The following is a 7,622-nucleotide window of genomic DNA, read 5'->3' as shown; positions in this document are numbered from 1 at the left end:
TTAATTCAATAATTCAACAATCGAACTAAAAAAACCGATTAATTAATTTAAAAAATAAATAATATGGTAATAAATTATATGGCCCTAAATTTAGTCCCTAAAATTATGTGTACTATGACACACTTTTTGTAGTACGAAATTTAAAAGTGTGTTATTCTAATTAAACCTTTATAATAATATGTATAATTTTATATCTACACATTTTTTTTTATATTTTAATGGTTTTTCGCCAAACCACATTGTAATTATTCTACACAGACACACAGCAAACAATATTTTTTGTTGTTACGCCTTATACTTTTATTATAGTTATTATTATAAACTATTCATTATCATTGAGAGTAGCTATTTTTATTATTATCTGCTTAGTAGTGAAGGGTGGTGTATTATAGTATACTAGTGTTTTAAGTGTTTATCTAGAAATAATTTAGATTTGACCGATTTGGGCCTATGCGTGTAGTACGAAAATTAGGATATTTTAGGAACTGGCATCCTCATATAATGGATATTGGATAGTCAGAATTGCAATTTTAGATTCTGAGTGGAGCGATGAATGCATTGATTTTACAATAATGTGTGTTTTTTATTTTTTTATTTTTGTGTCTGTGTACACGATAAGTAGTTGAAATAATGCTTCGATTTTCAACTTCAGTATCTTGTTCGATGGGAGAGTGAATATTGTTGGTACATTGAGGAGGTCAAAATTTAAAATTCTCAGTAATTTTCAAAAGCACCGTGAAAAACCAAAGAAAAATTAAGGAAAAACGGGAATTTTTATGCAAAATCAATTTTCCACAAAATCGACTGGTTAAATACCCCCCCCCCCCCCCAATTGAGCTTATTTTATAAAAAATTATTACATTGTTAATTGTGAGAAATACTAGTTCTATTCAGCGTTACATATTGTTATAACGATTATAACACATACATCAACCCGGCCTCACCGATTTGGAATTTTTGAAAATTTCATTTACCATTATTTAGTACGTAATTTGTATGAATTTGTATGATAATTTTCAAAACTTTACGGTCTCGGTTTACCCGTTATTAACAAAAAATAATGGGTGGGGCTGGGGTGATGTGATTTCAGCCCCACCCAAGGTTAAAATTATAAAATAATGATCACAACTACACCTTCTTTTAGTACGTAATTTATAGCAAAGCAGGCTATTTAGTAAAATATCCTCTTGTTTCCTTTTCTAAATTTATTGGAAAAGATGGAGCACTTATAAGACATGAAACTACTATATCATGATATAGTGATCATAGGTTAAAACAAATACCTTAAGGAAAATCGTTCACGATTATTACCAATCGTTGATACTATCATTACTATGGATAAACAAAACATACTATTTAGAGGTCATAGAGATGACGGAAATCTGCTTGATGAACCTGAAAACTCTAGTCTGGGTACAAGTTTGTAAGAATAAATTCAAAATAATGATATTAAAAAGTATGTTATTAAGTATGAATAGTACCTGTTGGATACATTTTAATTACCCCCCCCCCCCTTGATAAATTTTTGGATTCGCCCCTGCCTAGAATAACTATTTTGGTTATTTTGTTGTGATTGTATTATATTATTTGTTTGGATACTTGAAACTTCTAAAGTATACTATTATATATCACGGTGTTTTGATGTATAACACGACAACACGTTATAAGTACTTATTGGATATTGTGATATGATTAGTTTGGAATTTATTATAAGTACCTATTATAGGTCAATTTTTTTTTTAATACCTTAGATAAGTATATAATAATATAATATGTCTTATACCTAGACTGACATACCGTCTCCGCACAGAATCGTTTTTCTAATACAATGATATTATATCAAAGAATTCAAATTTAATACTATCCATTATACAGTGACCCACTTGTAACCTACTATACAGCAGAGCGACATCCACTTGCCCACCTTTTTAACTATTATTACTTATTTGGGAGTTATGATGTGACTATAACTTTTTTATGCGATATGCCGATATTAATGTGATCACGAATATAAAATAATAATTACAATTTTTATTTGAACGGTTTAATTACTATATTATTATGAATTTGAATACTCATGAGAACAAAAAGTACCTATTTTACAATTCAGAAAATCATAACTATTCATAATTGGGATATATGTATTATCCCACATATAATGATTGTAAAGGGGGATGGAGTGGCCGAATGGACTAAGGCGTCGGTGGTGACTCGCTACGTCGCCGTTTCGAACTTGGCCATGGGTGGCATTTTTCTTCGGGCAGTCACGGTATCCGAAGAGAGAGGCCATCCCCCACCCGGGCATGGCAGATACCTACGGATGCCCAATTAAAAAATCTGCCACAACAAACACACACGTGTTCAAAACCCACAGTTCCACTGACTAATGACCTCAGTTTTCGAAGCCTTAACTAAAAAAAAAAAAAATAATGAAGAATATAATGTGCTTTCAATTTAACTGTCAATTACATCTCCTGATCAAAAACAGATTATTATTATAGCTTAAACATTAATACATTACATAATATATGTACGTAATTAAAAATACTAAATGTACTTATTAGTTATTATATAAATTATTTTATTTGAAAATTTTTTTATAATTTATGTTGAAGTGCAAAAAAATAAAATAAACGAATTAATGCAATAACTAACGACTAACGACAAATAATTAAATACAATATAATATTGTTGGTCAAAATAAATTGAATTGTAAAATTTTCATATGCCTAACAATTAACAGTAAAAAATGTGGGTCTCATTTGAAAAAAAGAAGTGTGTATCGCTCAGGAAAACTTCTTAAATGGTATAGAAATCTATACAATTTAAAATAATAATATGGACGATGAGCATAATATTTAAAATTATAATTTGAATAAATTTATTATTAAAGAAAAAAATGAGGGTGAGCATGCTGGTAAATCCCTCTGTATATTCTCGTATTTATTTAACTGGCTCAATTTGAATTAAAATGTATTCCAGACGTAATAAGCATATAAAATCTCGTATCCAAGGAAATGGTGAGCTAATATTAAACTATAATTTATTTGCCTTTAATCTCGAGTAATTGTCTGTGTAACGAATCAATTATAATTTAATAAAACATTCGTACCTACTTTAATGTCTTCAAATCTTCAATACCTAACAATGAATCGCATGAATTTGAACAAAGGGCGTGAGGGCTGCTATAACGCGGCAAGTCTATCGACTAGGCCATACGTTTCGATGCCAAATATTATATCATTAATGACACCTGAAACCATGACAGTCCCAACCAGGTCTAAAACCCTACCCGAACTCAATTATGTAGCGGTGCCGGCCACTTGTGAGGATTTGCAGGATACGGATGCTGCAATAATGGACCAAGTGGTAACCACGTACGCGGTCAACCCTAGGAGCCGATCTTTTGTCATGTCTTCGACAATTTCATTGAACGACATGGATTTGGACGTGGCCAAGAGTCGTGCGAGCTATTACACTGCAAGTCGACTGACCAAAGTCTTTTTATCCATGCCAAATATTATGTTGAAGACACCCGAAACGGCAATTCAAGTGTCGTCCGCCACGACTAGTCCCAATGAAGTTAAAGACTCTGACCGGACTCAATGTGGCGATGGAAAATATTGTTAATAGTTATTTCGAATTTTTTGTAACTGCTTTGAAAAAAATTTACATGAGTGACCTAAAATTGAATTTAAGCTTTTTGACCGAAGAATAAAAATTGTTATTTTTTGACTTAATAATATAAATATTTTTTAACTTCCATTAAATAAACTTATACGAAATTTTATATCAAATTTTCAAGTCTAAGGTGGTTAAAGTTAAAATATCTTGCAAATTTTTGTAAATTTTATGAATCCCGTAAAAATTTGAAATTTAAACGCTATTCAAAAAAATTAATTAAGTATTTTTAATATTTTGTAATTTCTGTAGGAAAAACTTATGAGGTACTTTGTATTTCACTAAAAATGTTATTATGCTTAAAACAAATAAAAAATAAATAACATTTTGACAACTAAATAACTTAACTGTCTTAACTATTTAATTTAAAACGGGAGACTCAATTTAAAACTGACTTTTTTATTATTATCTTTATTTTTTACTGACTGGTTGTGTATAATGTACATGACAAACATTTTCAAATAAACTTTAACATAATTCATTAAATAAGAATTACATAATAATTATATAATAAGCATAACAAAATAAATAAAAAAACTGTTAGAACATAATTAATGTCATATATAAATTTAAAAAAAAAAACAATCAATAATCAATAAATGATTATTTTTTTTATCGATTGATCGATATTAATCGATTTAATCGAAATAACAATTAATCCGTGTATTAAGATCAATATCAATATTAATAATAAGTAAGAAATCTTAAAATTAAACTGATATTAAAATGATTATATTAATTATTATTTGGGTAGGTACCTACGCAATTTTTTCTATACTTCATGCCCCTTCTATTTTTTCCCAAATTCAAGCACTGCGTTTAGATATGCCTAATACTATATCATAATTGTATGTATACGAGTACGTCGGACTGGTATTTCAACGACTATAGCATCCGTCCGGCTGCGCGCGACCGAATATATCTAAACCGATCTCTGCAGCATTACTCATTAGCCATATACCTAGAATAATAATAGTATTACATAATGTGATATTCGATCGTTCTATATACAATAATAATATAATATAATACGACATGCAATTGTTTGCGGCGGCCGGACCCGAATAAATACGCGTATGTATAACTACGTCGTCGTCGCTGCGGAGAGCAACCCGACAGCCGTGACAAAACTATTATTATTCGTGTACCGCGGTGGCGGAATAATGTGCGTGTGCACAACCGCACCGAGTGTGTGTAGGTTCGTCCGCGGCTGCACGGGCCCGGGTGGTGAAGGGTTGGTTAGGGGGTAGCACGTCACTTCACTTCCGGATTGCCTCCGTCGGCGATATAGGAAAACTATAACACTCCACCGGCTAGGGGTGAGGGGTGTGGTATAATACTCGTAGCTCCGCCGCACCGGGGTAGTGGCCTATAATACGACTACTCGTCTGTTACTACATCCCCGGTGCGGCGTACACACTGCACCGGTGCGCGGGCGGGAGCTGTGGCGAACTTTGTGCAAATAGACGGAAACCCGGTCGACTCGTTCCGGTCATGTTTTATTTATACGCGAATATACCGCCCTCGTCTGTTCCGCGCGATTGTATTACGTCGTTATATATTATATTCGCGGTAGGTACTTTATGCGTGTGAGCGGCGTGTGTACGTACAGTCGTATTATATTATTATTATTGTTATTATATAATATATATTTTATATTTTATTGTCATCGCGGCCGTGCCTGCAATCGGTGTGTGGTGTGCACATCGCGGGGGCCAAAAACAATGCGATCGAGCGCTCGGCGATTTCGACGCCGGACGGACGGGACGACCGCGACCGACCGGTGGACGGTTATTAATTTCATCGGGTCTTCCGGAACCACCGATAACGTAGCGGTGGTCCGTATAGTGGAGCAACGATGGCGGCCGCGGGCGGAAAAACGAATACGGTCGACAGGTGTCCCCTCCCCTCGATAGCCACCCACCCACCCACCATACTTCCGGCGCTCGCGCACAATGGACCTTGTAACGGCTTAACCCCGCCGACACCCCGGCTACGCACAATGGTCGGTTTCCCGTGTTGGGCTCGCCAGGTATACATTACATTAATATTGTTATTATATTATTAGATATTTTCCGGCGTATTGTGTGTTGCCTATAATACATGTGCCTCTTCAAATAATATAATAATACATCGCGGTTATTTACTGTTATATTGCGCATTATTGTTATCACCATTATTATACTGCGGTTGTAGCTGCATGTGTATACCTCGTATACCTTGCGTCGGAACTTCCGTCACCCACGCGGACCGCCAACTGTTTCCGCCGGAGCGACCGTATACACCGTCCCCATATATTATTATGATTGTAGTTGTATCTCCGTCGGGCCAAAGTTTCGAGGCGAAAACCGCGGGCAACCGGTGTTTTTTTGCCGTCGAATCTGCTGTTCGTTTGCAATTAATCACCCAATAATATACGAGTGACCATAATATGTGGTCCGTATACGATATAGGTATATATTAAAAAAAACCTATTGAATAAGTAATGATATTGCACGATGATCGATGATAATAATAATAATATAGTTTATGATCGAATGTTTAAGTGGCGAGGGGGGATGGGGTTATAATGGTTCTACGATTCCGTTTCCACATTGAAAAAATGCGTTTTATTTCCTTCGCATTTATTTTTCCCAGTATGCATATGTGTTGCCAGGTTGGTACATAGTGATGAGTACCATTACTATTACATATACCTACAACACGGTTATCTACTATATTATGACGTTTACAATAACATATTATTGCGTACAACACTACAGCCAGACAACCTATATCATGTAAAGCAACAATTTCTCCCGTTTTATCGATAATTTTGATTAGACGATGAGCGACTTGGCTTGGGTACCTATAATTTCTAAAATTTTACTCACAACTGCATCTGAATTGCTCTAATATCTAAACATTAACATTCTAATTGGTACCTCGGAATTTTGCAACACACGTGAAGAATAAGCTCCAATAATACTTAATAGTACTCTCCACTAGGATTTTTCGAATAAATTACATATTTAAAACCGTTTTGAATTGGATAATGAGAAGTTCAATATTATTATTTGGTTACGATTCGGGCTATCTTATAATTCCCTGCATAGTTAACAGATATAAAAATAAAATAATACAAGTTTAAAAAAAATTTGAATAAGAATAAAAGTGTACAAATTTTTAACCATAATAATTAATAGCATATATTTAGGTACCTATATATTTACTAATTCTAAATGACGACATTCTTTTGTCTGTATAAAATCAGACCTAATTCGAATATAGGTACTTTAATTGTATTAAACTGTGGGAACCAATTATTATCTGAACATATCGGAGACAAATCGGATATCCCAGTGAGTACTAACGTTTGATTTTCGATGGAAATTTAGCTTGCATCAAACAATACATCTTCTAATGAATTATTTTGAAAACTAATAAAGATAAAACAAATTGGCTAATGGATCTAGTTAAAGATAAAAGTTGAAGAATTTTGAAGTTATTTAATCGAACGACATGGTTACAAAAATAAGAGAGAGTGAAAAGCTTATTGTACAGTTATGATTGATGAACCTTTTATAAAAGGTAATTTTAAATGCATACTGTTGAATTTAAAACTGTATTAAATATTGTTATTAAGGGGATTCGATACCGTGATTTTCTGTTTTCGTCTAACACACGCGTAACATAGTATTTTAGACGTGTTTTTTGCCAAACATACCAATTTATATAATGAAACAATAAGAATTCTGAAAACAGATTTGAATTCGTCATAAAATCTACTTGAAATCGATTTTCCCACAATTTTGATTTTTTGATTTTAGCTTCTCCAAAAATTGAAATACAAAAATGTTCAAATTCTCTTTTTTTATATGACTCTTTCTGGAATTTGGGAGATAATATCAAAAATGTGGGAAAGTCGATTTCAAGTAGACTTGATAACAAATTTAAATCTG

The sequence above is a fragment of the Acyrthosiphon pisum genome, chromosome A1, assembly GCF_005508785.2.
Source record: "Acyrthosiphon pisum isolate AL4f chromosome A1, pea_aphid_22Mar2018_4r6ur, whole genome shotgun sequence".
In the NCBI taxonomy this organism is placed as follows: Eukaryota; Metazoa; Arthropoda; class Insecta; order Hemiptera; family Aphididae; genus Acyrthosiphon; species Acyrthosiphon pisum.
The sequence above is the reverse complement of the archived record's forward strand: the minus strand, read 5'-3'. Positions refer to the sequence as shown.